The following is a 20,674-nucleotide window of genomic DNA, read 5'->3' as shown; positions in this document are numbered from 1 at the left end:
GAGTTCTGGCTGCTGACAAACCATCACGTTTGTGTTTGTTTACATCAGGTTTATTCTGGTGATGAACGGAGTATAGTTGAACGTGTCTGCCCCAGGCGAGCTCAGGTGCAGAGATAATCAGCGCGTCGCCGTAAACGAGTAAATCCTAGAGCTGGGAATCTGGACGGCTGATGCTCACATTGCCTTTCTGCAGAATATGCTCCAGCAAATGCCGTAGTGTCAGACACTCTTAAATACGGCCAAGTTACAACTCTTTGAGATTCGACAATAACTCACATCAAATATTAATGCAAAACTGAATAAGTTTGCAATCTCAGATAAATGAGGCGCTTCCAATGACACAACATTTCAATATATTTAAGGCAGAAATTAATATTTCACAGTAAATAAACATTTACGCAATGAACTTCTGAATCAACAAATGCGATAGTACATTCAAAGTGCTCTCATCAGCCACCCAACATAAGCCGAAGCAGCAACCATTGCACATTGTGCAGGCAATATACAGTTGCCCACGAAGGAATAAATTTTACCAGTTAGCAAAAATAGATTCATATTGCAAGGAATCAGGCTCGAAAGTACATCCCGCGTCGTTGATTTCGGTTGCCCATAGTTACCTTAAAACATCTCAGGCGCATGTCAGGGCATTTCCTTCAAAATGGCTCTAATTGGGGAGCCTGTATAGAGAGACGAGAGACAGAGAGAGAGTCATTCGTGAAATCGTACGTGATAGGTTGCTCAGATTCGACGCCATTTTTGCGTAGGGCCTCTCTCGATTCGTACGTTCGCAGTGTTTTCTGGAGTTGGATTGTAGTTTCGAAGACTACTGGAAATCTGTTTCGGTTTATAGCATACCACGTCTGCAGCTTTCTTGCCTTGGAAGGAAAACAAATCGAATCTAAAATTTCTGGGCAGTATTATCTACATAACTTTTCGTCTGTCTGCCGTAATGTCACGTGTGGTTCAGTAAGTAGCAGTTAACGTTATAAATCGTGCTGTTTGCGGTTCTGCTCTCGCTGTCGCCAAATTACTTTTTTCGCTTTTGTTTGAATTGCACTTGTGGAATTGAAATGTTAATTGACAAATCGTGGATCATAATCCTTTTATGTTTAATTACTAATCGCATGAATATTCGAGTATCCGTAGTAACACAAGTTTCGTTTTCGAAAACCGGCTACTGTAAAACTGTTTTACCCTGCTTACATTCTTTAGCGTTTCTAAACATCGTACAGAGGTATGTCTTCTGCATTTTCCCGGTATAAGACGAGCTTCTAGATCGAAAATGATCTCATCTAAAATGTATTAGCTAGGAAGGAAACAACTGCTTGACGTTTAGACGATGCTAAGTTCAACAATGAATATACAAGCAGGAAACTCTGAAATCGCTTCAGAGTGGCTAAAATCATGTAAATAAAACTCTTTTTTTTCCTGGTCGATTCCCATTTTTCCCGAAAATCGTAATAAATAGTTAATACGCTGTGTCAAGCACCACTTTAATTCACTTCAAATGGCTCTGAGCACTATGGGACTTAACATCTGAGGTCATCAGTCCCCTAGAACTTAGAACTACTTAAAGCTAACTAATCTAAGGACATCACACACATCCATGCCCGAGGCAGGATTCCAACCTGCGACCGTAGCGGTCGCGCGGTTCCAGACTGAAGCGCCTAGAACCGGTCAGCCACACTGGCCGGCCTTTAATTCACTCCACATTAAATGTGTAGTAGTCATATACAAAATAACAAGCTAGAATTTCCGCTGTAATGTCTGTCAGATCCATATCTTGTGACAGTCAACAGGCGACAGCATTTCCCGCCCGAATTCTGGCAAAAAAAAAAAAAAAGAAAAAGCGGCGGCAGCCTGCGCATGTTATCTACGGCCTAACGAGCATTGACCACTCACACTCTCTGTATATAGGCCCTCCAGCCACAGTTCGTTTGCTGCTCCAGTGTTATCCAAATGACCTAATGTTTCGTTCCTCATTTTTTCCGTAGCTTCCTTAATTCGCTATATGTTAACGCTCCGGCATCGTTTCATCGAAAAATACACGACCGATTTCCTTCCATATCTTTCCGTCAATTCACCTTCGTGCTCTGTTCCTACCTACCTAGTCGGCGGCTGAATGCTTCTTTCCTTTTTCCAGTTAGGTTAATGTTCAATTATTGTTTCTACTGTGAGCAATCTTAATTTCAGGAAAAATCGTGATTTCCTGCCAGCTTGCGTAATACTGGAGCACGTGTGGTGGAACCCAGTGACTGCTATTCGTAGTTAGTACAGTCGGCTACTTCCCTGTTAGCATTCTTCGTTCTCTGAACGCGGCGTATTTGCGCGCCAATACACCGGTCTTCTGCTGATATGTGTTGGCAGTGAACTCGTTTGCCGGCCGTGAGAGGACCGATATCGTGTATCACAGATAAGGATGGCCCGCCATACCGATACACGGAGCACATCACATCCCGACGGCGCAACGACGCCGCCGTTCCATCGATAGAATCACACTCGCAGTGTCTGTCACTTGCAGTCGTCATTCGGCTGCCAGTCTAGACAGGCGGTGATTTGACAACTACAGGACAGTCGCTAAGGTAAGGAAATATCACCACGACAGACGTGACGAAATTACAATTTGTATTGTCCAACAGCTACATCCCGGCAGTGTGCTAAGCACGAAGGTATTTTTTATTTATTTATTTATTCTTCGTTTGGAAGAATCTTCTACAGTCCCCAACTAAGTTACTGCGTCTACATTTACGTACAAACTTTGCAAATCACATTGAAGTGCATGGCAGAGGATGCTTAGCACTGAATCACATATTAGCGTTTTTCATGTTCCAATGACGAAAAAATTGATTGCTTGATGACCCTGTAATTAGTCTAATCTTGTCTTCGCGGTCCCTACTCGTACGTTACGTACATGTTTGAAGTATATTCCAGCGTTCCTCGGTTAGTAAAGGTTCTTGAAACTTTGTAACAGGCTTTCGTGAGATAATCAGCATCCGTCAAGCTTCTGCCAATTCTTTTAAGCATTTCCGTGACGCTCGCCTTTGAGTCAAACAAACCTGTGACCATTCGTGCTGCCGTTCTTTGTATACATTCAATAACCACTGCCAGTTCTATCTTGTATGTGTCCTGCACACTCGAGCAGTATTCTAAGATGCGTCGCATTAGTATTTTTTAAGCAGTCTCCTAGTATCCCGCCAATGAACCGAAGTTTGCCACCTGCTTTATCTGCGGCTGAGCCTATGGGCTCATTCCACATCATGTCCATACAAACTGTTACATCCACGTATGTGAGTTACCTGATTCCAGTTGTAACTCGTTCATATTTTAATCATAGAATACTACTTTTCTTGCTTTTTGTTACACGTGTAGTTTTACATTTCTGTACCTCTAATGCCTGGATATCTGTGCAGCTTTTTTCAAGACACCGCCGTGGAAACTTTGCATTACATAGCTACATATTCTCCTACGTTCAGATGCAATCTTTGATACTTTAGGTACTTTTCATTTCTATCCATACAGGCTTGAAATTCTAGTAATAAAATAGATAGAGAGAGAAAGACTGTGAACTACAGTTGAGTTGATAAGTCTGGTAAATTTCCTTGGAAGAACGAAACATTTTTGAAGTGCCTTCGTGGTTGATAAGTATGATTATTCCAAGGATCGTGTGAAGAATTTCAATAATGTATAGCGTACAATTGATTGTTGACAGCGTCTGAATTGGTCAATGTGTAGACTGCAATTGAAAATGGAAAAAACCGAATTCCGTGCTGTTTTTAAACATTTTCATTTGAAGGGTTGGACTGCTGAACAAACCACAACAGAAGTGGATTAAGTTCACGCGGACTCCTTCATCACTGAGAACCGTTTGCTTTTGGATTAAAGAATTTAAACGTGTTCGGTCAAGCACCAGCCGTCGAATGAGGCCATAATAAAGGGAACCATTGACAAAATCCATGATTTGGTAATGCAAGACCGCCAAATAAAAATTCATGAGATTCCTGAGATTGTCGGCATCTCAGATTAGCGAGTGTATAACATTCTGCACGGATCGTTGGCTTTTAAGAATCTGTGCGAGGTGAGAGCTGTGATCGCTTACAGTCGACCGAAAGCGCATCCGGCACAATCTACATCTACGTGGATTGCAAATCACACTTAAGCGCCTGGCAGAGGATTTATCGAACCACCTTCACAATAATTCTCTATTATTCCAATGTGCGAGCTTTGATTTCCTTATTTTATTATGATGATGGCGTCAACAAGATATTTTCGCATTCGCAGATGGAAGTTGGTGATCGAAATTTCGTGAGAAGATTCCACCGCAACGAAAAGAGCCATTGTTTTAATGATTTCCACCCCAAATTCTGTATCACGCCAGGGACACTCCCCTATTTCGCGATAATACAAAACATACTGCCTTTCCTTGAACTTTCTCGATGCTCTCCGTTAATCCCATCTGCGAAGGATCCCAGATCGCGCAGCAGTATTCCAGAGGAGGACGGACAAGCGTAATGTGGGCAATCTCCTTAGTAGATCTGGCAATAAAACTCAGTCTTTTTCTTGCATTCCCCACAATATTTTCTGTGTGGTCTTTCCCATTTAAATTGTTCGTAATTGTAATTTTTAAGTACTTAGTTGAATTTACGGCCTTTAGATCTGACTGATTTATAGTGTAATCGAAGTTTAACTGATTCCTTTTAGCACTCATATGGATGACCTCACACCTTTCATTATTTAGGTCAGATTCCAGTTTTGGACCATTCAGATGTCTTTCCTAAATCGTTTTGAAACTTGTTTTGATATGCTGATGACTTTTTTAGACGATAAACGGCAGCATCATCTGCAAACAACCTAATTCCGCTGCTCAGATTGTCTCCTCAATCGTTTATGTAGATAAGGAACAGCAGAGGACGTATAACACTACTTTGATGAACGCCAGACGAGCGGTTCTGGCGCTACAGTCTGGAACCGCGTGACCGCTACGGTCGTAGGTTCGAATCCTGCCTCGGGCATGGATGTGTGTGATGTCCTTAAAGTTAGTTAGGTTTAAGAAGTTCTAAGTTCTAGGGAACTGCTGACCTCAGATTATAAGTCCCATAGTGCTCAGAGCCATATGAACCATTTTTGGAACGCCAGAAATCACTTCCGTTGTACTCTATAGCTTTCCGTCAATTACTACTAAATGTGACCTCTCTGAAAGAAAGTCACGAATCCAGTCATATAACTGAGATGATATTCCATTAGCACGCGATTTCACTACAAGACGCTTGTGCGGTACAGTGTCAAAAACTTTTTGGAAATCTACAAATACGGAATTAATTTAAAATCGCTTGTCAATGGCACTCAACACTTCGTGTGTGTAAAGAGCTAGTTGTGTTTCACAAGAACGATATTTTTTAAGTCCGTGTTGATTGTGTGTGAATAGACAGTTCTCTTCGTTGAAATTCGTAATGTTCGAATGCAATATATGATCCAAAATCCAGCTTCATATTGACGTTAATGATATAGACATGTAATTTAATGGCTTACTCCTACGAACTTTCTTGAAAGGCTGTATTCATTAACTCTGCTTTCGCAGCACTGTCGTCGACAATATTTCCATTGCTATCGCGCAGAAAGTGCATTGACTGGTCTTGCCGCTAGCATACTTTACATAGCACACAATCTCTTTGGATTTTCTGACAGGTTTTGAAATAAAGTATGGTTGTGGAAACTGTTATAAGCATCTCTCATTGATGTACGCGCTAAATTTCGAGCTTCTGTAAAAGATCGCCAGTCTTGGAGATTTTGCGTTCGTTTAAATTTGGCATGCTTTTTTCGTTGTTTCTGCAGCAGTGTTCTGATCTGCTTTGTGTACCATGGGGGATAGTTCAACAAAATGTCTGGTGATGTTTAATCGCAATACGCAGGACATCTTGCGCTAGTTTGTGACTGCTGACGAAACCTGAATTCATCATTGCACACCAGAGTCAAAACGGCAGTCAAAACAGTGGACAAATTCTGGTGAAGGGCACCGAAAAAGCGAAGACCATTTTGTCAACTGTTAAGGCGACGGCCACTGTTTTTTGGGATTTCGAAGGAATAATCCTCACAGATTCCATGGAAAAGGCACAACCACAACGAAACCTATTATGCTTCATTGCTCCATCGTTTGAAACTTGCGTTGGCTGAAAAAAGACCAAGATTGGCACGCAAAAATGTGCTGTTTCACCGTTATAATGCACCATCCCACACATCAGCGATACCAATGGCGAAAGCGCAAATTCCTCATCCACCCCATTCATCAGAATTAGGCCAAAATGACTTCTTCTTGTTCCCTACCATGAAACCTTGGCTTGCTGGGAAGAAATTTTCGTCAGCCTTGGAAGTGATAGTTGTAGTCAACGAGTATTTTGCAGAATGTGACAGAATCTACCTTTCCGATTGGCCGAAAAAGTCTGAAGATCACTGGACCCTGTGTATACTCAAAAGAGACAACTGCGAGAAGAAAAGTGAATAGTCTACGAAACATTTCTCATGCTTTTTTTTTTTTATCAGACTTATCAAACCGCCCTCGTACAATGTGTGTTTCAACTTCAGGGTAGTTACTCAACGATTTTTTTTTTTTTTCAATTCAATCGTAGCGACCTTTTGCTAGAAATAATACACCTACTTACGAGTGTGCTTTAACATTGGCGAATGCAACCAAGTAATTTATTTTGTACATATATATTTTAGTCTGATCAGTATTTGATATGCCAGAGATTTACGTCCGCTTCATGCAAGTTACGCGCTGTTAAGCTATTAATTTCGAGATTGTTCTGACTCATTAGGAATTTAATACTTGTCAGGAAAGAAAACCGCGTTTTCGCGAGATTTTCCAGCAATTTCTATTGGTGCAGAGCAAGTTTAGAACTTGGTAATAGGACGAGGTTTAGAAGTAGGTCGTGCGGAAGTGCGCAGGAAAACTTACAGGAGCCGAACGTACTCGAATAATTGATTTCACATGCCTCCTCGCTAGATTCTTCACTTTTGTCTGTATCATGCGCTGGACAGAATTGTGCATATCCCATTTACCTGCTGTGATATTTGCCACTATTGTATCGCATTGGTGATTTACCTCTTCTCTGGAAAAGCGGAGAAAGTCGGAATACGGAAGATATCTATTTACAAGAGAGTCAGTGCAACTTGCGGTCGCAGTTGCGACTGAGCTGTGATATGTTTGAGCTGCTGATTACAAAAATGTATAAACTGTCGTCGCCAATTACACTGTAAGCTACGAAGATGCAATATTCCGTCCACAGTGGACCATACCTAAAATGATATTGTGAATTTAGAAAATTTAGTCGTCGTAAACAGTGTTCCTCTAATTAATGTAGTTATTTGCAGTGGTCGACACACGCCACTCTGTACCGAAGGTCTCCTAAAAAAGTGTCCGATGTGACATCTACGGGAACCAGACAGACATTACGCATGAGCAAGGAAACCAATATAATAGTGACCGTCGTCTGCGTTACATTAACCTAGGCTGTTAATCCGTCCGTTTTGGTGTTACCAGTTTCGTAGCGCGTCACGTTAACCTCATTGTCAACGTAACTGTGTGATAATGAATCCTGCGAATATAGTGAGCATGATTGTCAGCCATTACAAACACAAAAGAAGATCCACAGAACTACAGTAAAGGGGATAAATGCAGCAGCATTCATAATCAGTGTGTCAGATGAAACAGTGGCAACCAATGATAATAACATACGAGTACATCACGAAAATACAATAGATTATATAGAAGAATATGAATACGCATAAGAAGACTTGTCTGAGTGTGAAAAACTTTTGCATATTCCAGGATCTGATAGTGACGAAGAGTTGTTAACGAAATGATGGAAGCCAGTCGTCTGCTTATCTGCCAAGCCCACTGAAGAGGAAGAAGTGGGGTGATATAACCTTTGAAAAGGCAAAGGAGATAATTGCATTCCGGTATATAGGGGAAACTGAAAGATCAAGCTTCAGTACAGTACAGAAACGATATCGTGTGGTGCAAGACATAGGCCTACGCCATCTACGATAATTACGTCACGTGGTAGAGAAATGGGAGGAAGGCCAGGACTCAAAACTTAAGCTGCTTCACGATTATGTAGCTGAAAAATTCAGGTTGGCGACAACTGTTGTAGGCGCTAATGTTCGCGACAGGGATATTCGTGCTTGGTGTTTGGAAAAGGCCCGAGAAATAGGACTGATTCGATTCACTGGATCTGTCCATGGATTAATTGCAAGGTTTAAATGGAGACACATCTTGGCTCCTGGGCAATAACAAAATATGTAACCACTAAAGCCTGGAATACAAATGGTTACGTGAATGAAAGACGTGACAGATTTCGCAAGGAGGTAACGTCCTTAATGAACGCCATGGAACGTATACGGATTTATAACACCGACCGGAGGGGTGTACGGAACGAACTTCACTCATCGCGAAATCCACATTTCAAGGGAGAAAAGTCAGTGAGAACTTCGGTGCGTAGTTACCATGCAACAACTCATTTTTACGCCATCCAACCCGTTACGTCGGCAAGTGAATACGTGCTTCCAAAGATACTGGTAATTTACCAGGAACCTAGAGGTCAGTTTGGAATGCGAGTAGTGCAACGCATGCTGAAACTACAAAATCTGATCCAAGTTGCCTCGAAGTCCGGCCTAATCACGAAAAAAATACTGACGCAATTCTTTCAAGACGTCTACTTCCCATACGCAGCGAAGGAATCTCTTCTTCTGATTGATTCGCGAGTATATATAATTACAGGACTCATATCGATGCTATCCGACCGCAAAACTCCGTGTACACTGTCGAGACCGTCCCTCCTTGGTGCGCATCTTACATTCACCCAGTTGATGTACTATTTTCCAACAGTTCAAGGCGGTGGTGAAGCGGATTGAAGATCACAGTATCCATAACGACAATCAGATCACACCACCGTCGAGGTTTCAACGTCGTTGCTGGTAGCTAATCCCAAAAAAAAAAGTTCAAATGGCTCTGAGCACTATGGGACTTAACATCTACGATCATCAGTCCCCTAGAACTTAGAACTACTTAAACCTAACTAACCTACGGACATCACACAACACCCACTCATCACGAGACAGAGAAAAACCCTAACCCCGCCGGGAATCGAACCCGGGAACCCGGGCGCGGGAAGCGAGAACGCTACCGCACGACCACGGGCTGCGGACAGGTAATCTCCACAACCAGTTCTATTCTCCAGTCTTCGCAGACTTTGTTCGGTACTCCTGGACTGTAGAGAAGTTTCAAACACCGCCCGGACTTATTTTTGATGTTCAAGCGCAGTGTGACTCGGTAGACTACTTCATTTGGGCATTCATGAAGTTGTCCTACTGTGGTAAGAAGTCTGTTAACGGCATTTTACACTTTGTGGTCATGTTCATTCTCGTAATCTTTTGTCAAGAGCTACCAACAACCCATTTTTTGAGCTCGGTGACTGCACATGTGGTTCTAGGCGCTACGTCTGGAACTGCGCGACCGCTACGGTGGCAGGTTCGGATCCTGCCTCGGGCAATGATGTGTGATGTCCTTAGGTTAGTTAGGTTTAAGTAGTTCTAAGTTCTAGGGGACTGATGACCTCAGAAGTTAAGTCCCATAGTGCTCAGAGCCATTTGAACCACTGAACATACGCATAACTGTCAAGTTCAGTGTAATTTTCGACTGCAAATACTGTGCGTTTATTTGTAATGTACTTGTAGAACTCTTACACGTTTCTTTGGTGCAATTGCAGTCGCAGCTTGCGCTAACTCCCTCGTTACTTGCGACGAGTACTTGAGCGCCCTTTTAACGACACTGCGTGAATAGATCTATTTTATTGCTTGACTTTAATTACTAGCCACACCACGTCATAGTCGGATTTCCACTTCCGATGCTCCATTTGCTCCACAACAGTATTGTCACCTAAATTTGTTTTCCTCCATTACCTGATAACTAACATCACTGTTTCTTTAATTGTGGTTGCTTCTGCAGTACAAACATAACTGAATTGCTGAAATGAAAACTTTTTCGCTACCTGTAACGCGGGGAAATAATATTGCTAACCGGCATCTTCATATGCTTTGGACCCGCAGCACAGATACACAGCAAATCTGACTATCCGCTTTATCGACAGATTGCGTTGTTTCCCTTGGCCGCTGTCGAAAATAATTTCTAAGCCGCCCCTTTGAACCTCCTTCTACATCTGCAACTACGTACATACTCCGCAAGCCACCGAATGAGGCATGGCGGTGGATACACGGTACCACTAATAGTGATTTACTTTCCTGTTTCACTCGCAAATAGAGCGAGGAAAAACTACTGTCTCTATGCATCCGAACAAGCCCTAATTTCTTTTATCTCACCTTTGTGATCCTTAAGCGGAATGTACGTTGCCGGCAGTAGAATCGTTCTACAGTCAGTTTCAAATGCCAGTTCTCTACGTTTTCTCAGTAGTTTTTCGCGAAAAGTAAGTCGACTTCCCTCCAGGGATTCCCATTTGAGTTCACGAAGCATCTCCGTAACACTAGCATGATGATATAACCTATCAGAAACAAATCTAACAGCACGCCTCTGAATTGCTTCGATGTCTTCCTTTAATCTGACCTGGTGGGGATCCCAAACTCAAAAATTACTCAAAAATTGGACACGCTAATGTTCTATACGCGGTCTCCTATGGCTCTGAGCACTATGGGACTTAACATCTGAGGTCATCAGTCGCGGTCTCCTATATATATAAGTTCCACTTTCCTAAAATTCTCCCAGTTAACCGAAGTCGACCATTCGCCTACCCTACTACAATCCTTACGCGCTCGTTTCATTTCACATTGATTTGCAACGTTACACCTAGATGGCTGTTACAAGCAGTACACGAGAAATGCTGTATTTCAACATTAGGGATTGTTTTTCCTACTCATCTGGATTAACCTACATTTTTCTACATTTCGAGCAAGCTGCCATTCATCACACCAACTACAAATTTATCTGTTGATCCATAGTGGATACGGGACAGCGACAGGTCAGATATTTACCAAAGAAAAATTACTAACCAGCTGTATGTTTTCAGAAGTTGTTATTTTGTTTTTCTGATCAGTTTCGGGATCTCATTAATGCCATCTTCAGTCCGCTATGCACTTCATGTGTAGAGAATCAGATACGGCGATGCATATACAGGGTGGTCCATTCATCGTGACCGGCAAATTATTTCACGAAACAAGCGTCAAACGAAAAAACTACAAACCGTAAAACAGTTCAGGCAAGAAGAGGATAGAAGGTTTTGAAATGTGATGCTATAGCAGAATGCTGAAGATTAGATACATACATCGAACAACAAATGAGTAGGTACTGAATCGAACTGGGAAAAAAGAAATTTATAGCAAAATTTGACTAAAAGGATGAATCGGTTGATAGGGCATGCCTTGAGGCGTGGAGGAGTCGTCAGTTTGGTAATGCAAGTGTTGGGAGGTAAACGTTTTAAAGGGAGACCAAGTGGTGAACACAACAAGCCAGGTTCAAATACATGTAGGTCGCGGTAGTTGCGCAGAGATGAAGAAGCTTGCACAGGATAGAGCAGCATGAAGAGCTGCATTAAACCAGTCTTCGGACTGAAGACCACAACAACAATAACAGCAACTTAAAAATAATATACACTCATCTAACGTCTCTTGTTTCTCCAGAAACACAGTGCATCGGAAAGTATGGCACAGTGTAAGGTGGAAACGTAGTAAAGCCGCTCCTTCCTCTAATTACACGTCTGCTTCTTGCCGTTAACAGTATTTTCACCCTAAGATGCAGAAATGTTTTCTTCGCTGCCGTGGAAAACCTTCTGAAACATAGAACATAAACTTCGAAAATAGCGATAAGGGAGCCCTAGTTTTCTTCACAGAGCCAAATAAACTCGCGGCAAGGGATATCTGCTCTCTGCGGGGTCCACGAGAAATACGGATCCCGCAAAGAACTTGTGACGTCACACTAATCAGCTTGTCCGCCAGATATCCCAACGCTCGGCTTCGTGCAGGACTCATCGGAAATCTATGTGTAATGGAAGAGGTACCCACTAAAAGTCTGAAGTCTGCTATCGACAGCTTTCTTGCATTTAAATGCGCAGTCAAAAGTGATTAAACTCGTCTGAAATAGTTACTCGCTCCCCGCTGTTGGCACTCGTAAGACCTGCAGTGTCACGTGCCGTGCAGTACGTGCCACTGCCTGTCTTTCTCGTGGGCCTCGCCTCCCTGCTAATTAGGGAAAGTGTTTACTACGAGGTGGATCGAAAATGTCCTCGGTGACCATTGCTAGACGAGGTCCCTCTCTCAATATACCCTTGATTTGGTGGTCTGTTGCAACTGCCTGCCGGCCGCTGTGACCGAGCGGTTCTAGGCGCTTCGGTCTGGAACCGCGCGACCGATACAATCGCAGGTTCGAATCCTGCCTCGGACATGTATGTGTGTGATATCCTTAGGTCACTTAGGTTTAAGTAGTTCTAAGTTCTAGGGGACTGATGACCTCAGATGTTAAGTCCCATTATGCTCAGAGCCATTTGAACCATTTGGAGCAACTGCCTGTACGTATATACACTGAAGAGCCAAAGAAACTGGTACACCTGCCTAATATCGTGTAGCCTCCCCCCCTTCACCCCCCCTACCCCTCGCCCCCGCGAGCGCGCAGAAGTGCCGCAACAGGGCGTGGCATGGACTCGAATAATATCTTAAGTAGTGCTAGAGGGAACTGACACCTTGAATCCTGCAGGGCTGTCCATAAATCCGCAATGACTACGAAGGGGTAGAGATCTCAACAGCACGTCGCAAGATATCCCAAATATGCTCAATAATGTTCATGTCTGAGGATTTTGGTGGCTAGCAGAAGTTTTTAAACTCAGAAGAGTGTTCCTGGAGCCACTACGTAGCAATTCTGGACGTGTGGGGTGTTGCAGTGTCCTACTGGAAATGCCCAAGTCTGTCGTAATACACAATGGACATGAATGGATGCAGATGATCAGACAGGATGCTTACGTACGTGACACCTGTCAGAGCCGTATCTAGACGTATCAGGGGCCCCATTTCACTCTAAACTACACACGGCCCACACCATTACAGAGCCTCCACCAGCTTGAACATTCCCCTGCTGACATGCAGGGTCCTGAATTCATGAGGTTGTCTCCATACCCATACGCGTCCGTCCGCTCGATACAATTTGAAACGAGACTCGTCCGACCAGTCAACATGTTTCCAGTCATCAACAGTCCAATATCGGTATTGACGGGCCCAGGCGAGGTTTAAGGATTTGTGTCGTGCAGTCATCAAGGGTACACGAGTGGGCCTTCGGCTCCGAAAGCCCATATCGATGATGTTTCGTTGAATGGTTCGCACGCTGACACTTGTTGATGGCCCAGCATTGAAGTCTGCAGCAATTTTCGGAAGGGTTGCACTTCTGTCATGTTAAACGATTATCTTCAGTCGTCGTTGGTCCCGTTCTTGCAGGACCTTTTTCCGGCCCCAGCGATGTCGCAGATTTGATGTTTTACCGGATTCCTGATATTCACGGTACACTCGTGAAGTGGTCGTACGGGAAAATCACTACTTCATCTCTACCTTGGGGATGCTGTCTCCCATCGCTCGTGCGCCAGCTGTAACACCAAGTTCAAACTCACTTAAATCTTGATAACCTGCCAATGTAGCAGCAGTAACCGATCTAACAACGGCACCAGACGTTTGTTGTCTTATATAGGTGCTGCCGTATTCTGCCTGTTTACACATCTCTGTATTGGAGTACATATGCCTATACCAGTTTCTTTGGCGCTTCAGTGTATGACCACTGCCCGAACTACCTACAGCTTCGATAGTGGAAGACTCTGCAGGAGAGACGCTCAGTAGCTCGGTACGGGCTTTTGTCAAAGTTTCGAGAACATACCTTCACCGAAGAGTCAAGCAGTATATTGTTCCCTCCTACGCATCATGTCATTCTCAATGGAGAGAAGTCTTCCGAAGTAAGAGTGATTTCAGGTGTGCCGCAGGGGAGTGTCATAGGAACGTTGCTATTCACAATATACATAAATGACCTTGTGGATGACATCGGAAGTTCACTGAGGCTTTTTGCGGATGATGCTGTGGTGTATCGAGAGGTTGTAACAATGGAAAATTGTACTGAAATGCAGGAGGATCTGCAGCGAATTGACGCATGGTGCAGGGAATGGCAATTGAATCTCAATGTAGACAAGTGTAATGTGCTGCGAATACACACAAAGATAGATCCTTTATCATTTAGCTACAAAATAGCAGGTCAGCAACTGGAAGCAGTTAATACCATAAATTATCTGGGAGTACGCATTAGGAGTGATTTAAAATGGAATGATCATATAATGTTGATCGTCGGTAAAGCAGATGCCAGACTGAGATTCATTGGAAGAATCCTAAGGAAATGCAATCTGAAAACAAAGGAAGTAGGTTACAGTACGCTTGTTCGCCCACTGCTTCAATACTGCTCACCAGTGTGGGATCCGTACCAGATAGGGTTGATAGAAGATATAGAGAAGATCCAACGGAGAGCAGCGCGCTTCGTTACAGGATCATGTAGTAATCGCGAAAGCGTTACGGAGATGATAGATAAACTCCAGTGGAAGACTCTGCAGGAGAGACGCTCAACAGCTCGGTACGGGCTTTTGTCAAAGTTTCGAGAACATACCTTCACCGAGGAGTCAAGCAGTATATTGCTCCCTCCTACGTATATCTCGCGAAGAGACCATGAGGATAAAATCAGAGAGATTAGAGCCCACACAGAGGCATACCGACAATCCTTCTTTCCACGACCAATACGAGACTGCAATAGAAGGGAGAACCGATAGAGGTACTCAAGGTACCCTCCGCCACACACCGTCAGGTGGCTTGCGGAGTATGGATGTAGATGTAGATGTAGAAAGAACGTTTTCTACGGTTAGAATAAAATTGGTACTACGAATTACTAACAACTTAAATTGGAAGGAGTACATAGAAAATGTTGTGAGGAAGGCTAACCAAAGACTGCGTTTTATTGGCAGGACACTTAGAAAATGTAACAGACGTACTGAGGAGACTGCCTACACTACGCTTGTCCGTCCTCGTTTAGAACACTGCTGCGCAGTGTGGGATCCTTACCAGATAGGACTGACGGAGTACATCGAAAAAGTTCAAAGAAGGGCAGCACGTTTTGTATTATCGCGAAATATGGGAGAGAGTGTCACAGAGATGATACAGGATTTGGGCTGGAAATCATTAAAAGAAAGGCGTTTTTCGTTGCGACGGAATCTTCTCAGGAAATTCCGATCACCACCTTTCTGCTCCGAATGCGAAAATATTTTGTTGACACCGAGCTGCGTAGGGAGGAACGATCACCATGATCAAATACGGGAAATCTGAGCTCGTACGGAAAGATATAGGTGTTCATTCTTGGAATAATAGAGAATTGTGAAGGTGGTTCGGTGAACCCTCTGTCAGGCACTTGAATGTGATTTGCAGAGTATCCATGTAGAAGTAGATGTAAATGTACTAGACTCCCATTTGGAAGCAGTAGCATTGAAATCTCCGTCTGGCTGTTCAAAACTATGTATTTTAGGGTTTCCACACAATCACTTCATGTGAATGGTAACGTAATTCCTGCAGCAGGGGTACGATACATCTCTTTCTCCATTTGCGTTCGTCTGTGCCAGCACTCCGCCGCTCATTACCTCACCGTCGATGGGATGTTAAAGTCTAATCCCCGTTAATTGCTTCCTATCCATTGTCCCTTCTGTAAATAAACGCCACATTCTCTGTAACTTTGGCTGCAATACATCCCCAGATCTTCAACCTATCTTTTCCGAATTTTTTCTAACAGCAGAGCGTTGCGAACTCTATATTCGATTCTCTGTTGACACGATGTTTCAGTAGGTCTGAACGATTCATTTAGACGCCTACTACGAAAATAGTAGACTACGAGGGTAAAACCTGTAGGGGAAACCGAGATTGGAATACATCCATCAAATAATTGCTGCTCAGAGATGAAAATGTTGGCACAAGAGAGCAAATCGTTTCAAAGAAATACACTACTGGCCATTAAAATTGCTACACCAAGAAGAAAGGCAGATGATAAACGGGTATTCATTGGACAAATATATTATACTAGAATTGAAATGTGATTACATTTTCACGCGATTTGGGTGCATAGATCCTGAGATATCAGTACCCAGAACAACCACCTCTGGCCGTAATAATGGCCTTGATACGCCTGGGCATTGAGTCAAACAGAGCTTGGATGGCGTGTACGGGTACAGCTGCCCATGCAGCTTCAACACGATACCACAGTTCATCAGGAGTAGTGACTGGCGTATTGTGACGAGCCAGTTGCTCGGCCACCATTGACCAGCGTTTCCAATTGGTGAGAGACCTGGAGAATGTGCTGGCCAGGGCAGCAGTCGAACATTTTCTGTATCCAGAAAGGCCCGTGCTGGACCTACAACATGCGGTCGTGCATTATCCTGCTGAAATGTAGGGCTTCGCAGGGATCGAATAAAGGGTAGAGCCACGGGTCGTAACACATCTGAAATGTAACGTCCACTGTTCAAAGTGCCGCAATACGAACAAGAGGTGATAGACACGTGTAACCAATGGCACCCCATACCATCACGCCGGGTGATAGGCCAGTATGGCGATGACGAATACACGCTTCCAATGTGCGATCACCGCGATGTCGCCAAACACGGATGCGGCCGTCATGATGCTGTAAACAGAACCTGGATTCAACCGAGAAAATGACGTTTTGCCATTCGTACACCCAGGTTCGTCGTTGAGTACACCATCGCAGGCGCTTCTGTCTGTGATGCAACGTCAAGGGTAACCGCAGCCATGGTCTCCAAGCTGATAGTTCATGCTGCTGCAAAAGTCGTCGAACTGTTCGTGCAGATGATTGTCTTGCAAACGTCCCTATCTGTTGACTCAGGGATCGAGACGTGGCTGCGCGATCCGTTACAGCCATGCGGATAAGATGCCTGTCATCTCGACTGCTATTGATACGAGGCATTTGGGATCCAGCACGGCGTTCCGTATTACCCTCTTGAACCCACCGATTCCATATTATGCTAACAGTCATTGGATCTCGACCAACGCGAGCAGCAATGTCGCGATACGATAAACCGCAATCGCGAAGGCTACAATCCGACCTTTATCAAAGTCGGAAACGTGATGGTACGCATTTCTCATCCTTACACAAGGCATCACAACAACGTTTCACCAGGCAACGCCGGTCAACTGCTGTTTATGTGTGAGAAATCGGTTGGAAACGTTCCTCATGTCAGCACGTTGTAGGTGTCGCCACCGGCGCCAACATTGTGTGAATGCTCTGAAAAGCTAATCATTTTAATCATGTGCATATCACAGCATCTTCTTCCTGTGGGTTAAATTTCGCGTCTGTAGCACATCATCTTCGTGGTGTAGCAATTTTAATGGCCAGTAGTGTATATGGTTATTTTCATTTACTGCGCACCTGAATTGTACATGGCTCTACATCTCTATTGATATTTCCTTCCGTCATTCAGTTTTTGCCATTTGGCGGCTCACATTCGTCATCTTTTTTTTACCGACGTATCGCGGCCACTGAGTGTTCATGCTCTTTAATCCTCATTGTACCAGTTACTCTACACATTGGCAGGAGTAGGAACCTACGCGTAAGTTCCTCCCGCATTTAATAGATCATAACGCAATCCTGTCGGCCTTTGCGGCTGCCTCTTCAACAACAAAACGACGTTTGGAGAGTTTTCTCTGAAGGTTACGTATACGGCTGTTGACGACACTTGCCATTGTAACGTGTTAACGCATCCACGAATTGGTTACATGCTCCACACAATCCATGGATCCGTGTACGACTTGCACTTTGTACCAAAATGACGTGAAATGAGTTGACTTACAGGCCAGTTAAATGATTCGCATTTAAATGTGTTCCATACGCTGGTCATTTGGAAAGTGTGTCACATGGGAATAAAAATAGTTAATTAATAATACTGAAAGCTTATATTATCTTTGCACTACACAAGATGCAAGCTACTAAAGACAAAAAAGGTATATAACACGAGGTCTCCTGGAGGAACTTTATTAGCACACTTTCAGATTCGGTTTGGTTATAGGTCAAGCTTTTCACACTGAGATGACAAACGTCATCGGATAGCGATATACACATATACAAGTGGCGGTAGTATCGCATATACAAGTTACAAAAGGGCAGCGCATTGGCAGAGCTATCATTTGTACTCAGGTGATTCATGTGAAAAGGTTTCCAACGTGACCACGGCCGCACGACGTGAATTAACAAACTTTGAAAGCGCAATGGTAGCTGGAGTTAGACACATGGCACATTCCGTTTCGTAAATCGTTAGGGACTTCAGTATTCCGGAATCAACTGCGTCAAGAGTGTGCCGAGAATACCAGATTTTAGGCATTATCCTTCACCACGGACAATGCAGCGGCCGACAGCCGTCACTTAACGCCCTAGAGGAGCGACGTTTGCTTATAGTTGTCAGTGCTAACAGACAAGCAACACTACGTGAAATAACGGCAGATATCAGTGTGGGACGTACGACGAACGTATCCCTTCGAGCAGAGCGGCGAATCTGGCGTTAATGCGCTGTGGCAGCAGACGACCAACTCGAATGCCTCTGCTAACATCACGACATCGCCTGCAGCCCCTTTCCTGGGCTCGTTATCATATCGGATGGATCCTAGACGACTGGAAAACCGTGACCTGTTCAGATAACATCCGATTGCAGTTGGGAAGAACTGATGGTAGGATTCGAGTGTTGCGCAGACCCTACAAAGCCATGGACCCAGTTTGTCAACATGGCACTGTGTACGTTGGTGGTGGCTCCATAATGATGTGGGCATTGACTGGAAATAGTTATGATCGGCTACCTGGAGACCATTTGCAGCCATCCATGGACTTCATGTTCCCAAACAATGATGGAATTTTTATGGATGAAAATGCGCCATGACACTGGGCCACGATTGTTTGCGATTGGTTTGAATATTCTGGACAATTCGAGTGAATGACTTGGCCACTCAGATCTCCCGACATGAATCCCATCGAAGATTTATGTGACCAAATCTAGAGGTCAATTCGTGCACAAAATGCCGCACCGGCAACACTTTCGCAACAATGGACTGCCATAGAGATAGCATAGCTCAGTATTTCTGCAGGGGCTACCAACGACTTGTTGCGTCCACGCCACGTTGAGTTGTTGCACTACACTGGGCAAAAGTAGATCCAACACGATGTTAGGAGTTATCCCATGACTTTTGTCACAGTGTATACTGTGTATTAAAGGAAAGACTGCAGCGGGTTTCTCATTCAGAAATAGGGTATAAATTTTGTTTGTTTGTAAGAAAATCGTCATATACCTTTTGTAAGAAAGATATACTTTTACCAGTACAGCTTTTGAGTGCGGCAGGTTCGTGACCTATTGACACTGCAGTTTATCTTTCCACGAATTGCTGCTCATAGCTTTATCGGATAAGAATCCTTAGATTCAGGAGGACCATACTCTGCATAACAGCCCCATGCGACTAGCGCCCGAAAGGGAAGACATAGTTATATGGGTCGTGGAAAATCGTACAGCTACGTCACGTATCTTGAGTCATGAAGTGGGCTTGTTTGCACCAAGACCAATGTGATGATGTCTGGAGAATCACAGACTGTCACACGGAGTCCATTGTTATGGCTTCACTTAAAGCAGCAAAAGAGAGAGACGCGCCAACGACAGTGCACCAATGATAACACAGGACAGACGAGTGCTACTGTGTGCCGGTTCACACAGCATCACGATGGACATATCCGCACGAGGATTCTCTGAGGAGAATGGACGCTGCCAAACTGCATTCGTTACCAGCATACCTGGCGTGATGCTGTGGTGTGTCGTTGGGTACACAACACGATCACCTATTGTTAGCCGCTAATTTGGACAGCAGGCGTTACGTTCCTGGCACTTTAAGACTGATGGCTGTACACCATCTTTGAGGTACCAGTGAAGTCGACTCTCAACAAGATAACAGAAGATGGTACGTTGCCTGTGCTGACCTTACCTATCTCGGTACAGATGTTCGACTGTTGCACTGGCCAGCAAGCTCCCCAGATCTCCCACCCACTGAGAACTTCTGGCCATGGGTTGCTGAGTGATTGGCACGCCATCATACTCCAGTCACTACGACTAATGAACTCTGGCGTAGAATGGAACCAGGGTGGTATGACGTACCCGAATCTGCCACTCTAGCTCAGTTCAACTCGATGTACAGCTCAGTTAGAGACACTGTTACTGCTAGAGGTCACAGCTCTCTGTACCAAATTCTGAACCCTGTATACTTCCAAATCACTTATGAATATTGTATTGTGTTCTTCCTGCTATATTATGTATGGTGTCGCACCCAACTTTGTCACCTCAGAAGCAAAATGTGACTAATGTAATTGTCCAGGGATCCACCAATGTCAAGGATTCAAACAACGGGCAAGAATGCACAATCCCTACAAGTAAACAAAAATAATTTTCAACACAAAGTTACGTTTATTTTTTATTTTTTTATAGCGCATACAAACTATAGGTACAGTTAGTGATGGTAGACTTGGTTTCAGTGCTCTAAACCTTATACCTTCTAAAATACAAAGACTTGAAACGATGGAAAC

General features: G+C 43.9%; 1 protein-coding gene across 2 annotated transcripts in view; it reads left to right on the top strand.

The window, feature by feature from the left end:
* Window positions 1-20,674, top strand: part of LOC126457011 (caspase-1-like) — a 119,183-nt gene that overhangs the window by 6,450 nt on the left and 92,059 nt on the right. The window contains exon 1 of one of the 2 annotated variants that reach the window (XM_050092983.1): window positions 2,448-2,582. The exons of the other annotated variant lie outside the window; for it this stretch is intronic. The gene's annotated coding sequence lies outside the window, so the exon portion shown is untranslated. Of the gene's footprint in view, window positions 1-2,447; window positions 2,583-20,674 lie in introns of those variants that run through there. 2 annotated transcript variants of the gene reach the window in all.

Source organism: Schistocerca serialis, chromosome 2 (genome assembly GCF_023864345.2).
Source record: "Schistocerca serialis cubense isolate TAMUIC-IGC-003099 chromosome 2, iqSchSeri2.2, whole genome shotgun sequence".
Classification (NCBI taxonomy): Eukaryota; Metazoa; Arthropoda; class Insecta; order Orthoptera; family Acrididae; genus Schistocerca; species Schistocerca serialis.
Note: the sequence above shows the minus strand (reverse complement) of the source record. Positions and strands in the feature narration are given on the sequence as shown.